At 46.3% G+C, this 26,401-nt stretch overlaps 2 non-coding genes across 2 annotated transcripts; both read right to left on the reverse strand.

The window, feature by feature from the left end:
- Nucleotides 1-4,105: 4,105 nt before the first annotated feature.
- trnae-uuc (transfer RNA glutamic acid (anticodon UUC)) lies at nucleotides 4,106-4,177 on the reverse strand. Its single transcript has one exon. It is a non-coding gene; the product is annotated as a tRNA-Glu (tRNA).
- A 17,904-nt stretch (nucleotides 4,178-22,081) lies between these two features.
- On the reverse strand, nucleotides 22,082-22,153 carry trnae-cuc (transfer RNA glutamic acid (anticodon CUC)). Its single transcript has one exon. It is a non-coding gene; the product is annotated as a tRNA-Glu (tRNA).
- Nucleotides 22,154-26,401: the final 4,248 nt, after the last annotated feature.

Raw genomic sequence — 26,401 nt, forward strand, 5'->3', positions numbered from 1 at the left:
TTTGTGTGTGGAATGAATGTCCAGAGGAAGCGTGGGATGCAGGCACAGTTACAATGTTTAAATTTGGATAAGGACATGAATGGGAAAGGTTCTGAGGTGTTATAGTCTAGGCTAGACCACTCAAAACATTCTTCAGCAGGTAGCCCAGACCTTAAGTTTGCTATTTGTTTCGGTAAGTGTACAGTGAAAATTACCCAGAGTAAGTTAGGTAGTTGACTACCAGTATTTGAAACAGAAGTGTATTCGCAAGATTGTGGAAGGAAACACAAAGAACAGAATAGAGAATACCCACAGAACTCAGCCTCTCGAAACTAGACTTAAATATGCTGTTCCAAGTGTACACAACAGTCCCAATGAACACACCTCTTAAACAGAGAGTAAAACTGAAACAGAAGCTTACAGGTCAGAGTTAGGAAGATAGAAGGAGAGAGGGTTTAATAGCTTTTCTCCACACAGTCTACTGCTGAACTCACTCAAGCAAGATTTCAGCTCTCACGACTGACCCCTCCTCTTTTATTATGCACGTCACTTCAAAAACTTAAAAGCTTTGATATAAAGTCTTATCTGTTCACATAAAAACAAAAAGGCCTCCCGATATACTTTTAATCTCTGTACTAAACTAGTCGTTTTGGAGCCCGGGACTGTTTTACAACCCCTCCAAATGAAGCCAAGGACATAGTATCCTTGAGAAGAAGTTCCAGCTTTTAGAAAAAAGGATCAGCTTTGTGTCAGAGGGATATGAGCCAAATACTGGCAAGTGGGATTGGTTAAGTATGAGAACAAAGCATTGGGCTAGTTGGGCTGAAGTGTTTATTTCTGTGTTGTATGACTCTAACTGTTCTATACTGGTCTCAAAACCATTTTTTTGCTTTCCCCCATAACCATCCACTTCTTTATTGTTCAAAACTCAGATTAACTCAGGCTTGAATATATTAAATGACCACCCCCCCACCGCCCAAAACTGCAGGAAGACATCCCCATTTTTGAACTCCTCTTGCTAATGTACCGCCTTGCTCATTGCTTGCTGGACCTGCCTGACAACTGGCATTGACTAATCTTGAAGGACACTGAGGTCCATTTGTACATCCACACATCATTCCTGATGAAAAGTTCGGGCCAAAAACGTTGACTTTTCTGCTCCTGGAATGCTGCCTGACCTGTTGTGTTTGCCAGCAACACACTTGACGCTGATCTCCAGAATCTGCAGTCCTCACTTCCTCCACATCCCAGTATATGAACATTTAAACCATGCACCTCCTTCCTGCTTATTTTTTTCCAAAACAAAGTCAAAAACTTTACATTGTGGTACTGCATTTGCCATGCGTTTGCCAATTGAAACACAGCCCTGGAACAACTTTTCCAGATTCTGTATCCTCCCTGGATTCATTCCCTTTCCCTTCAGTTCATGCAAGACAGCAACTGAAACCCAGAATGAAAAATAAATGGAAAAGTGGGTGAGAAAAGAGAATGCCGTACCCACAGATGTTGGACAGAGTAAATATGTTGCAGTCTGGGACTAAGTTCAATCTTCTTTAGAGAGAGAGGAGCAACAGCAGCTCAGAAGCTCATGGCCTACATTCTGCATTCAGACAAAGGGGTCTCTCTGATTGGCAGGAGGACCAGGCTTCTGCCAGCCCTTCAGGTCTCACCATTGGTCCTCCACAAGAAAGTCAGGGGTCGTTTCCGCGGACAGTGACGAGCATGCTCAGTGCTTTTGCTGACACCGCAGCACATGCGCAGTGCTAGCTGACACCACGAAGCATGTGCAATACGCTCTGGGAGAGGCTGGTGTGACTGACAGGTTTTAATCATCCAAATGTCAATAGGAGAAAAAAGCTGGAGCCATAATTGTATTTTTCCCTGTGGCTCGACATTTTATTCCTGTTGAAATTTGTCTTGCTGCTCAACTTTATATGTCTATTCCCCACGGTAGAGGAAGTCCAAAGCTAGAGACGAAGGAAATGTAAGAATTGTATGATAAATGGCAGAACTCATAGCAGCACTGGCATACTGAATGATTTAGGCATATTGATCCGTGGAAGTGGTAAAGCAGGTCGGTACGGTGGTCAAGGAGAAACACAGCACGCTTCCTTGAGTGTAAGAGTTGGCGAGTTATGTTACAGCTATTTATTCTGGCCACATTCGGAATACTACGTTCATTTCTGGTCGCCACACTACCGGAAGGATGTGGGTGCTCTGGCAGAGGGTGCAGACAACGACATTCACCAGGACATTGCCTGGTCTGAAGGGCTCTAGTTATGAGGAGAAGTGGCATAAGCCTGATTTATTTTTCTCTGGGAAGACAGAGGCTGAGGGGAGACCTCGACAAAATGATGAGACACAGATTGGCTGGACTGGGGTGGCAGGGTAGCTCAGTGGTTTGCACTGATGCCACACAGTGCCAGAGACCCGAGTTTAATTTCAGTCTCGGGTGACTGTGTGGAGTTTGCACATTCTTCCGGCACGCCACCTCTCGTGTCTGCAAGGGCTTCCTCCTACATTCCAAAAATGTGTAGGTTAGGTTGGATGAGCCATGCTAAATTACCCATCGTGTCCAGGGATAGGAGGGTTAAGTTGGATTGTCTGTGTGTAAATTGCCCCAGTGTTGAGGGATGTGTACGTAGGTGCATTAGTCAGGGATAAATATAGAGTAATAGGGGTAGGGGAATGAGTCCCTGTGGGTTCATCTTTGGAGGGTCGGTGTTGACTTGTTGGGCTGAATCGTCTGTTTCCACCCTGGAGGGATTTTATGATCGTCAGAGGCTTTTTTCCCTCCAGGGTGAAAAGGTCAACTAAAATAGGGAACAGGTTCGAGACGAGAAGGGGACTTTCAATGTTGTGAAACTTGAAAGGATTGAGAAAAGATTCACAAGGATGTTGCCAGGGTAAGAGTTTTAAACCACAGGGAGAGGCTGAATAGGATGGGGCTACTTTCCAAGGAGCATCGCAGGCTGAGTGATTTTTTTCAAAGAGGTTTAGAAAAACTTGACGGTCGTGAATGGCGTGAATAGACAAGGTCTTTTCCCTGGGATGGGGGAGTGCAGAACGAGAGGGCGAGAGGGGAAACATTTAAAAGGGACCTTGCAGTCAACCTTTTCATGCAGAGGGTTGTGCATGCATGGAATGAGCTGCCAGAGGAAGTGGTGGAGGCTGGTGGCGGCATCGGGATGGATATATGAATAGGAAGGATTTAGTGGGATATGGACCAAGTTCTGGCAAATGGGACAAGATGAATTTTGCATATCCGATCGGCATGGACAATTTAGATTGAAGGGTCTGTTTCTGTGCTTTACGTCTCCGACTCTATGGCTGGTGAAAAATATTGGCATTCGTCGAAACATTTATGCAACAGAAAATTATAAGCGGGTAAAGATAAGCCTCACGTCATTGATCCACGAATCCCGGTGTAGTATGGATGTATTTCCAGTAATACAGTTAGTATGACATGGAAGGAATCCAAAAACATGGCTTCTTTTATAAAAATTCACATTTGATTCTTAAATCCGAGTCTTCTGGGAATCTAAGACAACCGTGCATTAATATAAGACAGATAAGTCTGGGGTATATGGTACATATTTGATGGAATGTTTGTGGCTCTAAAAGCCTGATTTGCAGTTGGCACTCGGCTCGTAATATTTAACCGCAGCATATTGTATATCTTCAGTAAGAACGTCAAGACCGCATGATAGATGTCCATTCAACAACTTGAGTCCATGTGAACTCTTCATGGAGTATGCCAATACACCACATTTCCCTGCTGAATATATTTACAAATAGATCAGCACAAAGATCTTGGGTATTAAGAGAGGTCAGAATGTTCCACAGAAACTAGAATTGTGTGTTTTGATTTTCTATTGTGGACTGACAGCGATGACCTTTGCAATCTTTCCACAGGAATATTACAAGAGAAGAATTTGGAAGCAGAAATCTCAGACCAAACATCACATCGAAGTCTGACAGTCGCTTGAGTCACCAGGATTTGGACATTGAAAACAAGGAGGAGGCGGTCGGTCTGCATAGTTCGGTTTTAAACGTCAATGTGACTGGAAACTCAGAGTCTCACACACCCACACACGACAGTAGTGACCCAAACACGAAAAATGGCTTCCCTGACCGGGAATCGAACCCGGGCCGCGGCGGTGAAAGCGCCGAATCCTAACCACTAGACCACCAGGGAGACATGCGCTAGAGATGGTATCTCTGCCAAAAATTGTTTCGCTGCCCGGGAATCAAACCCAGGCCAGGGTTGTAAGAAGACTTTCACTGGGACAGCCACCAATGTAATTTTATGTATCCATTGCTCCCGATGCGATCACTCCAACACTGGGGAGACTGGAGAGTCAAGTCATATCTCCGGGACACCCGCAACTATCAACCCCATCGCCCTATGCCCCAACATTTCAACTCCCCCTCCCACTCGGTCGAGGACATGTAGGTCCTGGGCCTCCTTCGTCGCCGCTGCTTCCCCACCCGACGCCTGGAGGAAGAACACCTCATCTTCCGCCTCTGAACACTTCAACCCCAGGGCATCAATGTGGACTTCACCAGTTTCCTCATTCCCCCTCCCTCACCTTACCTCAGTTCCAACCTTCCAGCTCAGTGCTGTCCTCATGACCTGTCCTACTTGCCAATCTCCCTTCCCACCTATTCGCTAAACACTCCTCTCTGACCTGTCACCTCCATCCCCACCACCATTCACATATTTTACTCTTTGCTACCTTCGCCCCAGCTCCATCCCCACCCCCAATTTATCTCTCTACCCTGAAGGCGTCCTGCCTCTATTCCTGATGAAGGGCTTTTGCCTGAAACGTCGGTTTTCCTGCTCCTCGGAAGCTGTCTGACCTGCTGTGCTTTTCCAGCACCATTCTGATCTAAACTCTGGCTTCCAGCATCTCCAGTCCTCACTTTTGCCTACCCAATAAACCCAGTGTGCTGATTTCACATCAACAAATTGACACAAACAGACACAACGTCTGCAGAAACCCTAGCCACATTACTTTACATTAAATACATCTGTGAAATGATGTCCAGACAACTCAACCCTCTCAGCATCATGGTAGCCCACAAACCTACCAACACACTTGAACAGCGGCTAATGAACCTGAAATACCCGATACAAACAACCAGCAAACGAATGTTATTTACAAAATGCCATACAAGGAAATATATACATGAACTCTGCCGCACAGTTCTCTGTGGCAAGAAATGCTGGGATGAGATAAGGAAGATTTTTTCAGCCAAAAAGAATCGACACTGACTGGACAGCCATTTAAAATCACCCCTGTCAGCCCAGGATGGAAGACCCGAAGGGGTGAACAGTTTCCTTATTTTCGGAAGATTCACAAATATGAGACTGGGTTTTGGTGTTTGTTCCTTTCCAACTCCCAAGAGTGGCAGTGGTTGGGGCGGTGACTTGGGGAAAGTGAAATGTGCCCGTGAGCAGTGTTTGGGGCTCTTTCATCTTCCCCTCATCTGACAGCGCTGTGACTTGTCTCTGATGTTCTCAGGAACAGTCACTGACGCGAGACAGTTAAAAGAATCTCGTTCCTGCAGATCAGGAATTCAAACCACATGCCAGCTTCCGGACAATGAGAAAGATTAATTGGGGTGTGTGAAGTCGCTGTGAGCTGCATTTCAAACAGGTAGGTGGAGTCAGATGCGTCATCCATTGCACCCTGTGCGTACGTGACACCGCCATGCTGTAGAATTCTGACATTAACACGGACATGCGCAGCAATGGGCACATTCACATTGTGAACAGCCAAACATAATCACCGTCACTGCTTCCCTTCCATTGTCCCAACTTTGTGAAGCAGTATCTTTCACTGGCAAATAAAACATATTAATCCTCAGGTGCCTTCTTCATTTCGATCACGACTTCATGCCCCTCACTGTTCTAGTCCCATTTCCAAATACTTGACTCATCGCCTCAAAAGCAGCTCTGTGGGTTTCTGCTTGTACCACCCTGACCACGCAGTGGGCTACAGATTCCCGACCAGTCCCAAAGTGACTGAAACATCTTTCACCCTCCACTGATTTGAATCTTAAAGAAGAAACCGGGGAACAGTCTCCCTTTCGTTTTGATGACATTTCTCATTTTGTAGTCGGCAGGGTTCACACCTGCGTGGGGAAAATGCAATAGATTTAAAGTCCGTCGCAATAACCACTCGGCCCACGAATAAAGAACCACACTGACAGCTTCATTTCCCAGGTCGGTCTGCCTGTGGAGCTGAGAAAGAGTAAATTATTGCTGGGTTTGTTTGAATCCAATCACTTCACAGGTTTCGAAAGGGTTAAATATCTGCAAATGGAGAGTCTGGTTGTTTCATCCCGAAAGATGAAATGAACTTTCAGTTAAAAGCAAAAACAGAAATTGCAGGGGCAACTCAGGAGGTCAGGCACCATCGGTGGAATGAGAATCAGAGACAATATTTCAGAACTCTGTTTTCTCCCACAGGTACTGCCACACCTGCTGAGTTTCTCCAGCAGTTCCTCTTTCTGTCTCAGATTCTCAGCATCCGCAGTCCTTTACGTTAGAAATTCAATCAATTCAGCCTCATGTGCAGGAATGAGAATCCTTTCAATTTCCCAAAAAATTGGCAGAGATTTCAAGGCATTTGGATAAAAAAGTAAAAGTGACATTAGGAAGAACATTTTCGCACAGGGAGTGGTTCGGATCCGTAAATCTCTGTCTGACCGTGACAAATAGGCAGATTCACGAACACAAAAGGGAATTTGGTGGTCATGTTCAAAGTAACAATGTGGAGATTTACAGAGAGAAGGCAAGAGAATGATACGAACAGAGACTCTCATTTACTTACTGTGTAGAACCAGCAGAGCTAAGGTGGGCCTCCAAATGCGCTGTGACACGTGTTGTGATTCAGAGTGAACTCACAGTTCGACCAACGGAAGGTGGGAATTTAGAAAAGTTTATATTTACACAACAAAATGGTTTAATTATCCACCAGTGGAGAGAACCCGGTTCCTGGAGATGGGACAAACAGCTGACTCAGGGATACCAGCCCACATTGCTCTCTTTGCCACCAGTTCAGAGAGAGAACATTGGAGGGCGAAAGGAGTGAATAACGATCTGTGTAGGAGAGTGAGTAACTGTTAATACAGACTGTTCCTGGCTAACAATAAGTCGTGTGTAACAGCAGACTATGTGATAACAAGGCCTCGTGTGGGTGAGGTAAGGGTCAAGGGCATGGGGGAGTTCGGGTCCAAACAATATTGAACTCGATGTTGAAGACTGGAGGGCTATAGGATCTCCAAGTGGAAAAATGAGGCGTTGGTCTTCCATCAGAAGCTTAGCTTTGCTGGAACACTGCTGCATGCCTGAGACAAAGAAGTTGGCGAGGGAACAGGGTGGTGTGTTAAAGTGACAGGCACCAGAAGCTCAAGGTCTATTTTTGCGGGCAGAACCGAGATGTTCTGCGAAGCAGTCACCCAGTTTATGCTTCATGCTACGTTGGGGAAACCACACGGTGAGCAACGAATGCAGTAGACTAGGTTGTGGCAAATGTGCAGGTAAAGTGCTGCTTTACCTGGAAGGTATGTTCGAACCCCTGGATATTCAGGAGGGAGCAGGTAAATGGGCAGGTGTGACACATTCGGCGGTTCCAGTGGAAAGTGCCTTGGGACAATGGGAGGTGGGTATGGGGTGTTGCGAGTGAAGGAAGAGTGGACCCGAGGTGTAAGCCCTGCCCATTTCCCTCCCCTCACATATAAATCCGTGAAGTTGAAAGAACTTTCCATAGAATGATTCCGTACCACGTGACTCATGAACTAATTCATATTCATGTTCCGGGGCCAGTATCATTATTGCGTCACAGCAGCAGCAGGCCATCACCGGGAGCCCGCCCTATGACGTCACGGTACGGCTGGAAGCCCCCGGGACAGTTTATCAAAGAAACCTCCCTGTGGGTCAGGGCAGCCCTGCATCGGGAAGCATTGGGATGGTCAACCACTATCAGTTTACATGGGGAATACATCTCCACATTACACAGCCTCGAGGCAAATTTCCCGTCCGTTTACTTAAAGTTCAAGAGCACTCAAACCGAAATTCTCCATGTAAGTCTGGAAGAATTTCTTCCAGGTGTTCGCTAAATATATCTCTTAATATTTTGTTAAAGTTTGAACATTGCGAGTGTTGAAATGTTGTGCTTTTGAGCGAAATCACAGTTCGAAAAAACCGAATGTGGGGATTTAGACAGAGTTTCTATTTGCACGACGGCGATAGGTCTGCGAGTGCGTGATGGGAGCATCACCCAGAAGGGAAACCATCTCTCCTATTCAGTCAATGTCGTCTTTAGCAGCTTTCCCGTATAACGGCGCTCTGTTCTGCACCTCGCCTTCTCATCTCTTTCCCAAAACACTTCGACATAAATATTTCATATTGATAGACTGGCCCAATGTGCACAGATGAGATGACACCCTCGTGGAGGTCTGAGTGCTCTTCTGTTGTTCTCTGTATTCAATGTTGAGGAGGGCAATGCTTGTCACTGGTCACTCCGGTGTTAGAGAAAAGTTTAGAAACAAAACGGTTTAACTTTCTACCAGTGGAGAGAGCCCGGTTCCTGGGGCCGGGGGAAACAGCAGCAGGGAGACAGAATGAGAAGCAGCTGTTCTGGAAACTCTGCCGCTTGCAATTCTCAGAGCAATGTCAAATGCATTTCACACTGAGCAAGACTCAGCTGGTTGAAGAGGTAGAGTGGGTGTCTGTGGGTGGTGTTGGTGTTGCTGGTTGGTCTCTGGGTGTGATTCTTGCTATGGGTCGTCGACTCCGCAGGCTTGCAAAAGATCCAGCGTTCAAATCTCGGACAAGCCCGCATTTTTTGGTTTATGTAAGAGTGCCCGGTTAATTTTCTCAAAAAGCACCTTCGGTAAACTCGGTTGGGCTGCTTGGAGTACAAACTGAGCATAAAGCAAGGGAGTGAAATGATGGAATATTGCGTTGACGTCAGTGGTGCCGTGTTTAAGGAATGTCAGCGATGAGGGTAGATTGGAAAATTAGAATCGCTCTATCGGAGAACAGAGGTTTGAAATCTGGCCTGATTGAAGCTTTCCAAGTCATGCGGGATCCAGACAGAGAAATTAACGCAGTTAAAATGCTCCCACACCTGAAAGGATGAGTAATGATTCGGCAGAGTTTTAAAGTAATGAGGAAAAGAACTAAAAGTGACATTCGGAAGGGTGTGGTTAGGGTCAGCAAATCCCTGTCTGACATTGACAAACAGGCAGATTCAATAGCTGCATAGGGGAATTCGGTGGTCATGCTTAAAGTAACAATATGCAGAATTACACGGAGAAGGCAAGCGAATGATACGAATAGAGACACACGTTTACTTACTGTGTCGAATCAGCAGAGCGAAGGTGGGCTGCATGGCGTCCGTCTGCGCTGTGACACAGGCTGTGATTCAGAATGAAATCACAGTTCGAACAACAGAATGTGGGAGTTTAGAAAACAAGTTTATATTTACACAGTCTCCATACGTCTGTGAAACAGCATATTACACGACAGCAGTGGAGATCTTTGACATCAGTCTCGAACGTGCATGCCACATGCCAGACGAAAAGCTGAAGAGATCTGTGGAAAACGGTTTCGTGCTGGGAGTAACCCAGCGGTCGATGGATTGAAACCATCCTCTGCTGTTGCTCGATGCTTCCTTGAGCAGCTTCCTTTTGTAATGGTGCTGTGCTCTGTTCTGTATCTTGCCTTTGCACCGACTTCCTGAGTGTCTGAATGCCCTCTATCATACCGATACACTCGCGAACCTCACACGGTTCCAGTAACATGCTTTTTGGAGGTCTGAGTGGTCTATTCCTGTTCGTAGTCGGTTTCCTATGAACTGATTCGCAAAACCACTTCTCTGCGATGCCAATGAGCTGATAAAGTTGAAACACATGCCTTGCAGCTTCACCCATTCCCTGCAGTAATTCACCACGCCGGGTCGGACGAGAATGACAAGACGTTCAGCATTTCATAAACTGTATCACCACTCAGATACAGTTCCTTACTATTAGGACAGATATCACTTATTGTGAGTAACCTCAGAGAGAGACAAGTGACAGACAGTCGCCGTGACTCGATGGGCTGAACGCCTCTGTCAGCGGGAGAATGCTGCTAAGCGTTTATGCCATCCCACTGCCTGTCTCTGGGACAGACTGAGGGAGCAATAACGTTCATTTTTAACCGTCCCTTCCGTGTTGGACCGCCTGCAGTCCCGTGGGGACTGCCTGCAGCTCAGGGTCGTGGGGATAGCTGTCAGTGAGTGAAGGTTTCACTCGGATTCTCTTCATCTGGGACACTTGGGGCTCAGATATTAACTGCTGCACGGTCGCAGCAAAGAAAGCGATGCCCACTTTGCAATAGACTTTCCGTAAGATTGCTGCGTGAAGACGATTTCTGAACACCAAGCAGGCTGCACATCAATGTGAATTTACCTGGGCGAAGAGTCCTCGGTGTTCATTTCTCTCTGTCCTGCCAGCACAGCACCTTTCTGTCTCTCTGATATCAGACCTTTGGAGAAAGTTCACAATCAAAGCTCACTTCCCACGCATTAGTGTTACTGATACCTCTCACCGCAAGGGATTGAGAGAGAGAGCAGAAGAGTGAATGGACTCTTCCCTCCAACACCCCCCACCCCCCCCCCCCACCCCCCGCATCCCGCTCCCAGAACAGCTTGCAAGTAGGAACAAATTGGTTTCATTATCCGCCAGTGGAGAGAGTCCAGTTCCTGGGGATGAGACAAACATCAGCGCCCCGTGGACAGAATGACAAGCAGATGTTCTGGAAACTGCTGCTTGCAATTCTTGCAGCAAAGTAGAATGTATTTCACACTGAGCAAGTTCAGCTGGCTCAGAGTCTCCAGTGAACATTGCTCTCTGAGTTTATATTTGCACATCGGCGACATGTCTACACAACAGCACATGACACTACAGCAGTGAAGATCTTTTGACGTCATTCTCGAACATGCAAGTCACACGCCAGATGAAAAGCTGAATACTTCTCTGGAAAAGCAGGAGAATGGCACAGCGGGTGCATGCTGGGATCATAACCTAGAAGCGAAACCATTTTCTCCTTTTCACTTAATGTCGTCTATAACAGCTTTCCCGTATAACGGCGTTCTGTTCTGTTCCTTGCCTTGTCATCTGCTTCCCAAAACGTCGGGTATCTGATTTAAATATGTCACATTGATACACAAGTCAAATTTATACAGTTGCGCTTGCACACTTTCGGAGCTCTGAGTTGTCTTGTCCAGTTTTCTGTCGGTGTGTTCTGAACTCAAGTTTTAAACCTCTTCCCTCTGATGGCAATGAACCGGTCAAGTTGTAACACATGACTTGCTGGTTTGGTCCATTCTTGTAAAGAAACCAACGTCCGTGTAATAAAAGACTTTCTGCAGGTTTGCTGTGTCAAGACAAATTCTGAACACCAAACAGGCTGCACCAAAATACACTCATATCAATTTACCTGAGGGAAGAGTCTCCGGTGTCCATTTCTCTCTGTGCCGGCATCACAGCATCTTTCTGTCTCTCCGTTAACAAGACCTTTGGAATAAGTTCAAAGTTGCCCATTTCCTACGCATGACTGTAACTGACTTCTCCTGCCTCACGTCATAGTGAGAGAGAGCAGAAGAGCGAATGGGCTCTGCCTTCCACCAGCACAGCTTGCAAGTAGAAACGAAATGGTTCAATTATCCACCAGTGGAGAGAGCCCGGTCCCTCGGTACGGGACAAACAGCAGCGCCCTGGGAGCAGGGAGACAGAAAGAGAAGCAGATGTTCTTGAAACTCATTGCTACTTGTAATTCTGGGAGCAATGTACAATGTATTTCGTACTGAGTAACTCCCAGTTGCTTCACGACCTGGGCGTGCGCATGATGTTTGGCTCGTTGGTCTCGAGGTATGATGCTAGCTTTGGGTTTTCTAACTTATACAGACGGGTGGGAGGTGCCGGGTTCCAATCTCAAGCGAACCCTCATTTCTTAAATTGACCTGAGCAAAAATGCCAGGTTAGTTTTCTCAAAAGGCCGCTTCGTTAAATCAGATCGGACGACATGAATTAGGTATGGGACAGAGGTATCATTGCAGTGAACACGGCGAAGGGAAATACTTGTTCAAAGTGAGAACAAGCATTGCAGACTTTTCGCCCGCGCAATCCGAGTCTGAATGAATCCTCCACCTGTATTACGCTCAATTCTGAGGGTGATACTTCAGGAAGCGGGGAAGTGAAGTCATTGCAGACAGCTCTGAACAGGTTGAAGTGAATGTTACCGTGTATGAGGATTGTCAGTCATGAAGGTAGATTGGATAGTTTGGGGCAGCTCTCTTTGGTGAACAGAAGGCTGAAAGCTGGTCTGATTGAAGTTTTCCACGTCATTTAGGGTTTTAAACAGAGGAAATAATGCAGTGAAAATGCTCCCAGGCCTGAAAGGATCGAGAACAATTTGGCAGAGATTGAAAGTCATCAGGAAAATAAGTAAAAGTGACATTTGGAAGACCGTTTTCGCATAGGGAGTGGGGTCAGTAAGTCGCTGTCTGACAGTGACAAAGAGGCAGATTCAATGGACACAAAAGGGAATTCGGTGGGCATGTTCAATGTAACAATGTGCAGATTTACAGGGAGAAGGCGACACAATGAGACACTTATTTACATATTGTGTCGGATCAGCAGAGCTAAGGTGGGCTGCATGGCCTCAGTCTGCGCTGTCACACATTTCGTGATTCTGAGTGAAATCGGAGTTGGACCAACAGAACGTAGGAAATTTGACAACGGATATATTCTGCCCAACAGGATACTCCATCACAGCAATGAAGGTGTTTTGACATAATTCTCGAAGGTACATGACACAAAGCAGATTCAAAACCGAGTATTCCTTTGAATCACTGAGTAATTTGTTGCAGTTATTCAGTTGAGGTGAGCGGAGTTGCGCATTGGGAACCACTCCAGTTGATAGGTCGAAGCCGTTTTCTCCTGTGTGACAGTCCCACCAGCACTCCAATTTGCTGTGCTTCCAGTCAGAAGATGCAGATTACTATCCCATACTGATACACGGGCCACGATGACCCAGCTGTGGTGACAAGCTTGTGAAGGTCTGAGTGCTCTTCTCCTGTTCTCTGTCGGGCTGCTATGATCCGAATCATCAAACCTCTCTTCTCCAAGAGAGGAATAAACTGGTGAAGGTGAAACACATCAGTTGCGGTGTGTTCCATACGCAGGAGGCCCTGCAGTAATTCCCCCCGCTGTTTCACACAGCAGCATCCTCTCGGTGAATTACGGTTGGGAAAAAATCGATTGAACCAAATAAGTGAACCACTGGATTTTACTGACACCGTTTATAAAATTCAGGCTCACCGTTAATGTGGAGACGGGCCGTCAGACTGTAGTTTCCGCTCCTTCTGTTGAATAAAGATAATTTTAACTGTGTCCAGTGAGAGGAAAGGATTTGCTGTTGATGGGAAATATTTCTATCTGAACTCGCTGTCACTCTCCTGATAGATTGAAACATAAAGGCGGGAGTCTCTGGATTATGTTGTAAAAATATTGGTATTATATTACTCACTCCACACGGTCACCAACTGAACGAAGCGGCTGCCCAGAGGGAGACGGCTGTGTTTAAACCCCGTGATGAACTGGGGGAGATGAGCATTTGGTCCAACAACGACGTCAGTGAACCTGACGTGATTCAACCACGCTACCTTCTGATCTGGAGTCAGACGCGCTACCTTTCCGCTCCAAACTCACGGATGGCTCCAGCCTTCTATTCATACTTCAGGGAAGTGATCGCACTGCAATGATTTTACATTATGAGTCACAACGGAGATCAAAAGTTCATGTCTGTTCTGTCTCTCCCCCCTCTCCTTCTGTCTCGCGAAACAATTTCCAACTCTACCTCAATAAAAAGGTGAAAGAACTGTGGATGCTGTATATCAGAAACAAAAAAAAAAGGAGTTGCCGGTGACCCTTCCACATAACTGATGGTGATTGGGAAAACGTTGGTTTATATGCAGGAGATATTGTGGGAGGAAGACGAATGCAGTAAATGACAGATCAGGACAGACCCCAAAGCGAGGGAAGAATTGTTGGACAGGAAAGGGAGTTGACAACGATCTGTGTGGGAGCGTGAATGGAGACTGTTCGTGGCTAAGAATACATAGTGTGCAATGACAGACTGTGTGATAACAATGCTTGGTGTGTGTGGTCGGGACGAGGATACTATGGATTTCAGGCCCTAGAGTTATTGAATTCGATATTGGGACCGGAGGGATGTATGGTCCCCAAGTGAAATATTCGGTGTTCTTCGTTCTGCTGGTGCTGAGCTTCACTGGAACACTACAGCAAACCTGAGACAGAGATGTTGGCCAGGGAACAGGATGGGGTGTGGAATTGGCAGGCAACTGGAAGCTCAGGGTCTTTTTGCGGACAGAACGTAAATGTTCTGTGCAGCAGTCACCCAGTTTATGCTTCGTTTTCCCCATTGTAGATGAGCCCATATTGTGAGCAGCAAATGCAGTAGACTGGGTTGTGGGAAGAGCAGGTAAAGTGCCGCTTCACCTGGAAGGTAAGTTTGGCCCTTGGATAGTGAGGAGGGAGGAGGGAAATGGGCTGGTGTCACACATTCGGCAATTGCAAGGTAAAGTGCCGTTGGACTATTGGGGTGGGAATGGGGGTAGGGTTGATGGGAATGAAGGAAGAGTTGACCCAATTTATAACTTCTGCCCATTTACTTATCCGCCAAATAGAGAAATTTGTTAAGTGTGCACAAGGAAATTTTCTAATTCACAATGAGGATGTACATACTGGCGAAGGTGCAAAAGCTAAGGGCCAGCAACCATAATTCTATTAACATTAGAATAGTGATTGAAGATAATATATCAGATCTAAAGGTTGAAGTTCTAAATTGGAGGAACACTCAGGTATTAGGCAAGATGTTTCAAAAGCTGATTGGGGGCAGTTGTTCGCAGGTTAAAGGTCTGCTGGAAAATGGGAAGCCCTCAAATATGAGATAACAAGAATCCACACACAGTATATTCCTGTTCGGGTGAAAGGAAAGGCTGGTAGGTGTAGGGAATGCTGGATGACCAGAGAAATTGAGATTTTGGTAAAGATAACGAAAGATTCATACATCAGGTATCGACAGAGAGATCGAGTGAATCCTAAGAGAATAAAGACAGTACAGCATACTTAAGAGAGAAATCATGAGGGCAAAAAGGGGACAAGAGATAGCTTTGTCAAATAGAGTTAAGGATAACCCAAAGGGTTTTTATAAATACGTTAAGGACAAAAGTATAACAAGGGAGAGAATAGCGCCCCTCAAAGATCAGCAAGGCGGCCTTTGTGTGGAGCTGCAGTCGATCGGGTGGGGCGGGGCGGGAGGGGATACTCAACGGATATTGTGCATCAGTGTTTACTGTGGAGAAAGGCATGGAAGATATAGAATGTGAGAAAGTAGATGGTGACATGTTGAAAAAATGTCCATATTACAGATGAGAAATTGCTGGATATCTTGACATGCATAGAAGTGGATAAATCCCAAGGACCTGATCAGGAGTACCCTAGAACTCTGTGGGAAACTGGGGAAGTGATTGGTGGGCGTCTCACTGAGATATTTGTGTCATCAATAGTCACAGGTGAGGTGCCGGAAGGCTAAAGGGTGACTAACGTGGTGCCACTATTTAAGAAATGTGGTAAGGAAAAGCCAGGGAACTATAGATCAGTGAGACAGACATCCGTGACGGGCAAGTTTTTGGAGAGAATCCTGAGAGATAGGATTTACATGTATTTGGAAAGGCAAGAATTGATTAAGTATAGTCAGCATGGCTTTATGCTTGGGAAATCATGTCTCACGAACATGATTGAGGTTTTTGAAGAAGGACAAAGTGGATTGATGAGGACAGAGCGATGGACGTGATTTATATGGACTTCAGGAAGGCATTCATCAAGATTCCACATGGGAGACGGGGGAGCAAGGTTTAATCTCATGGCATGCAGGGGCAACTCGCCATTTGGATACAGAACTGGCTAGAAGGCAGAAGACAGAGGGTGGTGATGGAGGATTGCTTTTCAGACTGAAGGCCTGTGACCAATGGTATACCACAAGGATCGATGCTGGGTCCGCTAGTTTTTGTCATTTATATAAATGATTTGGATGTAAACGGAGGAGGTATAGTTAGTCAGTTTGTAGATGACACCAAAATTGGAGGTGTTGTGGACAGCAAAGAAGGTTACCTCAGATTACAATGGGACCTTGATCAGATGGGCCAATGGGCTGAGAAGTGACAGATGGAGGTTAATATGGATAAATATGAGGTGCTGCATTTTGGAAAAACAAATCAGAGCAGGACTTTTACACTTAATGGGAAGTTCCTTGGACGTATTGCTGAGCAAAGAGACCTTGGAGTTCAGGTTGATAGTTCCTTAAAAGTAAAGACGCAGGCAGATTGGATAGTAAAGAAGGCGTTTGGTATGCTTTCCTTTGTTGGTCAGAGCATCGAGGATAGATGTTGGGAGCTCATGTTGCCACTGTACAGAACATTGGTCAGGCCACGTTTGGATTATTGCATGTAGTTTTGCCCTGCTTCCTATCGGAAAGATGTTGTGAAACTAGAAAAGGTGCAGAAAAGATTTACAAGGATGTTGCCAGGGTTGGAGGGTTGAGCTATAGGGCGAGGCTGAATCCACTGTTTTCTCTGGAGCGTCGAAGGCTCAGGGGTGACCTTACAGAGGTTTATAAAATCATGAGGGATATGGATAGGCCAAACAGACAAGTTCTTTTCCCTGGGATTGGGGAGTCCAGAACTACAGGGCATAGTTTTAGGAAGGGGAGAGGAAAGATATAGAATGCACTTAAGAGGCAACCTTTTCACGCAAAGGGTGATGCATGTACAGCATGAGCTGCTGGAGTAAGTGGTGGAGGCTGTATATTTACAGCATTAAAAATGCATCTGGATGTGTATAAAAATAGGAAATATTTATGGGGATTTGGGCCAAGTGTTGGCAAATCGGACTTGATTAGGTTAGGATATCTGGGCTGCATGGACGAGTTGGACCGAAGGGTATGTTTCCGTGCTGTACCCATCTGTGTCACTCTGTGAGACTCCATGGGATTATTTAGGAGAAAGTGAGGACTGCAGATGCTGGAGATCAGAGCTGAAAATGTGTTGCTGGAAAACCGCAGCAGGTCAGGCAGCATCCAAGAAGCAGAAGAATGGACGTTTCGGGCATGAGCCCTTCTTCAGGACGTTTTAGCTATAAACTATAAACATTCCCTTAGTTAAATATTGTGAAGTGTGAAGCCATTGTTTTAGTCCCCAACTTCGACCTGAGCTCCCCCCTCCCCCATCCCATTAACTCTGTTGACAGCCTTCGTGTCACATTTAAAACTAGGATCAATAGATTCGTGATCAGTCGGGGGATGAACAGTTATAGGAAAAGGGCAGGAAAGTCCAAGTGGAGAATGTCACATCAGCCACAATCCTATTGAATGGAGAAGCAGGCTCAAGGGGTTGAATGGCATTTTCCTCTTCCTATTTCTTATGGTTCCCGAGCCCTTACCTCTGAAACAGGGTCCTGGCTTCAGTGTGTGCCATTACTGAGAGTGCTTATGTTCCCTTGTGTAATATCAACAACTTAGCAGCTGCTGAAACCTCTTGCTCCTTTGTTACCTCTAAACACAACATGCCAATGTGTCCAGGGGAGGGGATGGCCGAATTTATTGTCACCAGAGTATTCACCCAGGTAATGTTCTGGGGACCTGGGTTCAAAACCGACCACGGCAGATGGTGGAATCTGAATTCAATATAAATCTGGAATTAAGAGTCTAATGATGAAACTGATGTGGTTTGTTGTAAAAACTTATCTGGTTTCCTGCTGTCCGAATCTGATCTGATCTGATCTACATGTGATTTCAGATCCACTGTCAGCTGGTTGAATCTTCACTGCCCTTTCAGTCAATTCTTCAAGCTCACCTTTTTTTAACTGTGATGTTGCCAGAATGATTTATAGACGGCATAGGCTGGGATTTTCTTTCACTGGAGTGTAGGAGGTTGAGGGTGGAGGTTATGGAGGTTTATGAAGTCATGAGGGACAAAGATAAGGTGAATAACCAGTGTCTTTTCCTGAAGGGTAGGGGAGTTCAAAGTCTGGGAGTATATTTTTAAGATGAGAGGTAGAAGATTTAAAAAGGACGGAGAGGGGCAACGTTTTTTACATTGAAGGTGGTTCGTGTGTGGAATGAACTGTCAGAGGAAGTGGTGGATGCAGGTCATGTTACAATGTCGAAAATTATTTGGATAAGTACATATGAGCCACACACAGGCACGTGGGTCTAATCTCCCCCCAGATATAAAAAGGGGGAGCCAGTCAGAGGGGGGCAGGGCCACGCCTATCGTTGTTGTGTGGCATGTGTGACAGCTGCAACAAGACGTCCCAAATCCTGTGCTCAATGCTCTGACCAATGAAAGCAAGCATGCCAAAAGCCCTCTTCACCACCCTGTCTACCCACGACTCAATTTTCTAGGTGCTAATAACCCGCAACCCTAGATCTCTCTCAGTTTCGGTCCCCTTGGTGTTCTGACTTCTGACTTCTGACTTCTTCAACTCTGGGTTTGTGTTGAACTTGATGGGATACTTTGTCCAACTCAGCATGTTTAAACAGGGATTCATTTGAAACTTTTCAGGTTGTGAGCTCAACAAGATTGAACTATTCATTGTTACTTGGACTCTATTTTAAAGTTACATTAGGACCAGTCGTCAGAGACACATACAGCATGGAAACAGACCCTTCGGTCCAACTTGTCCATGCTGACCTGATATCCTATGTTAACCTACTACCATTTGACAGCACCTGACCCATATACTCTGGCAGCTCATTTCATATATGTACCACCCTCTGCATGAAGAAGTTGTCCATTTAATATATTTTGCCTCTTACCCTAAACCTCTGCCCTCTAGTTATGGACTCCCCCATCCCAGGGAAAAGACCATGTCTATTACCCTGTCCATGCCCCTCATGATTTTGTAACCTCTATTAGGTCACTCCTCTGCCTCTGGTGATCCAGTGAAAACAGTCCCAGCCTATTCAGCCTCTCCCTGCAGCTCAAATCCTCCAAGCCCCAGCAACATTCCCGTAAATTGTTTCTCACAGAGAAGTCAACATTTCAGTCCTGAAGAAGGGTTAATACCCAAAACGCTGACTACTCCACATCCTGGTGCTGCCTGGTTTGCTGTATTCTTCCAACCTCCTGCTTGAATGCTTCGGCGTGTAATATGTAGTGGCTCAGTGGTTGCCACTGCAGCCTCACAGCGCCAGGGGCCCAGGTTTGATTCCAGCCTTCGGTGACTGTGTGTGAGGAGTTTGCACTTTCTCCCAGTGTCTGCGTGGCTTTTCTCTGGGTGATCCTGTTTTCTTTCATAAACCAAAGATGTGCGGGTCTTGTGGATTTGCCATGCTTACTTGCCCGTAGAGTTAGGTACATTCGTCAGAGGGAAATGGGTCTGTATGGGTTACTCTTCGGACGGTCGATGTGGACTTGTTGGGACAAATGGCCTGTTTCACACTGAAGCTAATCTCATCTGCGCTACATTTGTCACTAACGAATTACAGAGTAGACTCGACAGGCCGAATGGCCTAACTTCTGCTCCGATGGTCTGACGGTCTTAGGTTTCTCTGGATCATTTCATTGGCAATGTGCAGTCCCGGGCTCAATGAGCAGCAGTGTCCACTGAAAGCAAAGCTCATAGGATGGTTGAACTCATACAATGTGGAAACAGGTCCTTCAGCCCAACACATCTGCACTGATCTTTCGAATAGTAATCCAGTCAGTTCCATTTTCTACCCTCCATAAATTGCACACAGACCCCGACGGGTGGAATTATTCCTGGGTTCTTGGTGCCATGAGGCAGCAGTGCAATCCATGAGCCACCATGGGGTTGTGGTTGTGGGGTGTATGGCAGGCAATTGAAGTCCAGCAGAAAACAAAAACAGCCCACCTACTCTCCCACTGCACCCACTGTCAGGACTGGCAGGATGTTCAGTCGTGGAGTGAGACCCAAGGCAGCGTCGCGGGTGGGTTCTGATTGCTGGGAGCATTGGTGCCCTTGCTGGTGCTTCCACAAGTTGCAGGAAAATATGAACCTCTTCGCACACTTGGGCAAGCTGAACGGTCTCAACCCAGTGTGGACACACTTGTGCTTCAGCAGAGCGGAGGAATTCAGGGCGCACTCAAGGCAGCAGAACGGCCTCCCCCCTCCGCCACCACTTCGCGCCTCCACCACCCCGGTCGATCAGCTGGTGCTTCAGCAGTGTGGACGAGCGGGTAAAGAGCTTCCCACACTCGGGACAGGAGAACGGCTTCTTCCCGGTGTGGATGGACTAGTGTCTCAGCAGGGCTGAGGAACTGCTGAAGACCTTCCTGCACTTAGGGCAACTGAACGACATCTCCCCGATGTGGACCCACTAGTGGGCCAGCAGGTCGGAAGAAAGATCAAAGTCCCTCCTGCACTCGGGGCAGAAGAACGGCCTCTCCTCAATGTGGACCCACTGGTGTCTCAGCAGGTGGGAAGAACTACTGAAGGCCATCTCGCACTTGGGGCCGGAGAACAGCCTTCCCCGGTGTGGACCAACTGGTGTGTCAGCAGGGCAGAGGAATCACTGAAGGCCTCCCCACACTCAGGGCAGTAGAAGGGCCTCTTTCCCTCTGTGGGCCCATTGGTGCTTCAGAACCCTTTCAAATTTCACAATATCCTTCTGATTGGAGGGAGACCAGAATTACGTACAATATTCCAACAGTGGTCTAACCAATGTCCTGTACAGCCACAACATAACTTTCCAACTCCAATACTCAGTCAGAGGATTACGAAAGCTTTCAAAACCCACAAAAAACAAACAGGAAAGAATAGAGGCAAAAACCGAAATTTTTGAGAGTCAGCTTGGAAGCATCAATGAGAAATCGGCAGACCTGGTTTATTGGGTACCTGTTCTCCTTAAATATACTATATACGTATTTCTCTTGTGCTCTTCGTAGTTTCTCTGTGCTGCAGTGTGTAGCGGCTCGTTGAAATAATGTCCTGTTGAATCTTCGTTTGTGGTTGTTGGGATGATTGCTTCTGTGGTTAAGTATTTGGTTTGTGTGTGTTGTTTTTCTGTCGACGCTAGTTTGAAGTTCCCCATTGACTGTTCGCTCTAATGTGACATCTAGAAATGGCACTGTGTTGATGTTCTCCTCCAATTCAAACCAGGAGCCCCCCTCAGGCCCAAAGTCTCACCACTTGGTACACCAATATACAGACTAGTCAAAGGCCTCCACTGAAGACTAAAACATCAAATCGAAGATTCACACCACTCCATTTCCTCCATCCAAGAATTCCTGAAAACCAAAGACATGAAGATAGAAGAGGATGTAATAATGATGTCCTTTGACATAATAGCCCTGTTCAATCTATTAACATCAACGTGGCCAAAGAAAACTGAAGACACTACTCGAACAACCAAAGACACAGACACAGCACCAACTTCATCAGCAAAGATAACACTGTCAACCTCGTGGAACTGTGCCTTACCACCAACTTCATATTCAATAACAAGCCCGACAAACAAATCAACGAAACATCCATGAAACCACCAGTATCAGGATTCCTAGCAGAAGCAATAATGCAGAGACTCGAACAAACAGCCCTTTCGACGATCCAACCCAAACTTTGAATCCGCTACAGCGATGACACTTTTGTCATCAGAAAATTAAACAAATTAAAGGAAACCTACAACACCATCAACAATATCCTTACTGGCATAAAATTCACAAAAGAGGCGAACAACAACAAAGTGCCATTTCTAGATGTCACAGTAGAGCGAACAGTCAATGGTAAATTTAAAACAGCGTCTACAGGAAAACAATGCACGAGAACCAAGAACTTAACTACAGAAGTAATCATCCCTACACATAAAAACAAAACTGAATCCGGTCAGTATTTCAACGAGCCACTACACCCTGCAGCACCCAGGAATTACGAAGATCAATAAATCACTGTGCAGCTCATTTGAGAAGAATGGGCAACCTGCAAACGCCCTGAAAATTGCTTCCCTGACCGGGAATCGAACCCGGGCCGCAGCGGTGAGAGCGCCGAATCCTGACCACTAGACCACCAGGGAGATGCGTCAAGACTCTGACAGCTCTACTGAAAATTTCTTCCCTGCCCGGAAATCGAATCCGGGCCACGGTTGTTCGAAGGCTTTCACCTGTGCATCCATCAATGTCATTTCGTGTATCAATTGCTCCCGATGCGGTCTCATCTACATTGGGGAGACTAGAGACTCCTCGCAGAGTCAAGTCACAGCGCTTGAAGGAACATCTCCAGGACACCCGCACCAATCAACCCCATCGCCCTCTGGAACAACATTTCAAATCCCCTCCCACTCTGCCGAGGACATGCAGGTCCTGGGCCTCCTCCATCGCCGCTCCCTCCCCACCCGATGCCTGCAGGATGAACGTCTCACCTTCCGCCTCAGATAAATTCAACCCCAGGCCATCAATGTGGACTTCGCCAGTTTCCTCATTTCACATTCTCCCACCTTACCTCAGTTCCAACCTTCCAACTCAGCGCTGTCCTCATGACCTGTCCGACCCGCCAATCTCCCTTCCCACCTATCCGCTCCACCCTCCTCTCTGACCTGTCACTTCCGTCCCCTCCGCCATTCACCTATTGTACTATTTGATACCTTCGGCCCAGCACCCTCCAATTTATCTTTCTACCCTGGAGGCGTCATGCCTTTATTCCTGAAGAAGGGCTTTTGCCCGAAATGTCGATTTTCCTGCTCCTCGGAAGCTGTCTGACCTGCTGTGCTTTTCCAGCACCACTCTGATCTAAACTCTGGTTTCCAGCATCTGCAGTCCTCACTTTTGCCTACCCAATAAACCCAGTGTGCCAATTACACATCAACAAACTTACACAAGCAAACACAACGTCTGCAGAAGCCCTAGCCACATTACCTTACATTAAAGACATCTGGGAAATGATGTCCAGACAACTCAACCCTCTCAGCATCATGGTAGCCCACAAACCTACCAACAGACCTAAACAGGGGGTAATGAACCTGAAACACCCGATACAAACAACTAGAAAACGAATGTTATTTACAAAATACCATCCAAGGAAATATATACATGAACTCTGCCACACAGTTCTCTGTGATAAGAAACGCTGGGATGCGATAAGGAAGATTTTTTCAGCCAAAACGAATCGGCACAGACTGGACAGCCATTTAAAATCAACGCTGTCTGCCCAGGATGGAAGGTCCGAAGGGATGTACCGTTTTCTTATTTCCTGAAGATTTACAAAGCTGAGACTGGGTTTTTGGTGTTTGTTCGCTTTCCACTCCCAAGAGCCGCAGTGGTTGGGGCGGTGTGTTGGGGAAAGTGCAATGTGCCGGAGAGAAGCGTGAGGGGTATTTCAGCTTCCCCTCCTCTGACAGCGCTGTGACTTGACTCTGATGTGGTCAGGGACACTTACTGACGCGAGACAGTGAAAAGAGTCTCATTCCTGCAGATCGGGAATTCAAACCGTATGCCGGCTTCAGGACAATGAGAAAGATTAATTGGGGTGTGTGAAGAAGCTGTGAGCTGCATTTCAAACAGGTAGGTGGAGTCAGATGCGTCATCCATTGCGCCCTGCCCCTGTGCGTTCCTGACGCCACCATGCTGCAGAGTTCTGACGTTAACACGGACATGCGCAGCAATGGGAACATTCACAAGGTGAACAGCCAAAGATAATCACCGTCACTGCTTCCCTTCCATTGTCCCAACTTTGTGAAGCAGTATCTTTCACTGGCAAATAAAACACCTTTGTCCTCAGGTGCCTGCTTCATTTCGATCACGACTTCACGCCCCACACTGTTCTAGTCTCATTTCCAAACTCTTGGCTCACAGCCTCAAAAGCAGCTCTGTGGGTATCTGCTTGTTCCACCCTGACAGGCAGTGGGCTACAGATTCCCGACCAGTCCCAATGTGATTGAAATACTTCAACCCCTCCATTGATTTGCATTTTTAAAAAACCGTGGAGCAATCTCCCTTTCTTTCTGACGACAGTTCTCAACTGTAGTCAGCAGGGTTCACACCTGCGTGGGGGAACCGCAATGGAATTTATGCCCATCGCATTCACCACTCGGCCCACCAATACAGAACCACACTGACAGCTTCATTTCCCAGGTCTGTCTGCCTGTGGAGCTGCGAAAGTGTGAATCATTGCAGAGTTTGTTTGAATCCAATCACTTCACAGGTTTCGAAAGGGTTAAATATCTGCAAATGGCGAGTCTGGATGTTTCATCCCGAAAGATGAAATGGACGTTCAGTTGAAAACAAAAACAGAAATTGCAGGAGCAACTAAGCAAGTCAGGCAGCATCCGTGAAAAGAGAATCAGAGACCACATTTCAGAATTCGTTTTTTCCCTCATCCAGGTACAGCCAAACCTGCTGAGTTTTTCCAGCAGTTTCGCTTTCTGTCTCGCATTCTCAGCATCCGCAGTCCTTCACGTTAGAAATTCAATCAATTCAGAAACCTCTTTGTGCTTCCTCAGTGGAAAAGATTTCCGTTTGGGAAACATTTTCCTGAAACCATTAAAAACGTGCACTTTTGCAGCCAAGAAAGCGGTAGGAGCGAGAACAAGAAACACTCCGTCCCAGAGTGGTCTCGAATCACCAACCTTTCAGTTAACAGCCGAACGCCCTGACCAATTGCGCCACAGATACAGGTCGCAGCTTCAAACGCACAGTGTCTTTGAGCAAGCTACTATTCAATTCATAATTCAACCCGCCCCGCCCAAAATTACCATTGTCTTCTACCAGTTTTACTTTTCCATAATAAAGCCTTGGACATTCATTATGGAGACATGGGGACAGCCTGATCCCACCATCTGCAGGCACATCCATGTCACGAGGAACGAGCTCTCCTACACCGGGACCATCGCCCTCTGAGCCTTTCAGTGTTTTGCCTCTTCCCGAATTTTCTCATTGGCCCCGAGCCGAGAAGGGGTTTGAATTCCTGATGTGCAGAGAATTCTTTCAATACCTCGGGTCAGTTCATGTCCAGAGAATATCAGAGTCAATCAGCCTCTTAAACAAGGGGACGGTGTCTGGACCGTCTCTGCGCAGTCTGTCAGTTCATCTTTCATTCTCCTCTAAATCCACTTCCCAAAGTGTTTCTAAAGATTCACAAAGCTGGAGATTGGGATTTTTGTTTTACTTCCTGAACATTTTTCCATCTGCTAACTGACAATATTTTGCCAAAACCTCTTCCCCATTGTAACACTTGCATCATGTCCAGGGATGAGCAATTTTTATTTTGTGGAGACATTCCCAAGTTTGGGAATGTTCTCTTTGGAGCAAAGAAGGTTAACTGGAGATTTCCAGGGGCTGTTGGCAATGATGGGACAAGACGTGGTGTGAATGGACAGGTTAATGATCAGAAGAGCCTATTGCCACTGACTGGGGTCAGTTACCAGACGACAGGGATTGAAGTTCTTTAATGGAAAACAGCATTTGTGAAGAACAAACACAGCGAATACTGCAAAAAGCCAACGGGGAGAGCAGCATCTGTGGAAAGGTAAACAGCTGACGTTTTGAGTGTGCTACGGTTTTTGTTCAGAACTCAGTCTTTTGCCTCTTCCCGAAGTTGGTCCAGGTCTGTGTTTCAATTGGCAAACACATGGCAAGTGCAGTGCCGCAATGTGAAGTTATAGCCTTTTTTGTTTAAAAAAAAAGCAGTGCATTGTTTAAATGATGATATATTGGAATGTACTTATGCAAATGTCTTTTAAACGTCGTAAATCTACGTGTATAAAATCATGAGAGGCATGGATATGATTAATAGACAAAGTCTTTTCCTGGGGTGGGTAAGTCCAGACCGAGAGGGCATGGGTTTCGCGTTAGAGGGGAAAGATACAAAAGAGATCTAAGGGGCAACTTTTTCACGCAGAGGATGGTACGTTTATTGAATGATCTGCCAGAGGAAGTGGTGAAGGCTAGTACGATTGCAACATTTAAAAGACATTTGGGTAGGTGTATGAATAGGAAGGGTTTGGAGGGATATGGGGCCGTGTGCTGTCAGGTGGGACAAGATTGGGTTGGGATCGTTGGTCGGCATGGACAAGTTGGACCAAACAGTCTGTTTCTGTACTGTACATCTCTATCTCAATGTTCAACATACTCAGTGACCTGGCCTCCACAGTTTTCTGTGACAATGAATTCCATAGATTCACCAATCTCTGGCTAAAGAAATTTCTCCTAATCTCCATTCTCCCTTTATGCTTATGCTATGCCCATGGGTATTAGTCTCTCCTGCCAATGAAAACACCTTCCCAATATCCACTCTGTCAAGACCGTTCAATGTTCTGTACGTTTCAGTT

Source organism: Chiloscyllium punctatum, chromosome 36 (genome assembly GCF_047496795.1).
Source record: "Chiloscyllium punctatum isolate Juve2018m chromosome 36, sChiPun1.3, whole genome shotgun sequence".
NCBI classification, from domain to species: domain Eukaryota; kingdom Metazoa; phylum Chordata; class Chondrichthyes; order Orectolobiformes; family Hemiscylliidae; genus Chiloscyllium; species Chiloscyllium punctatum.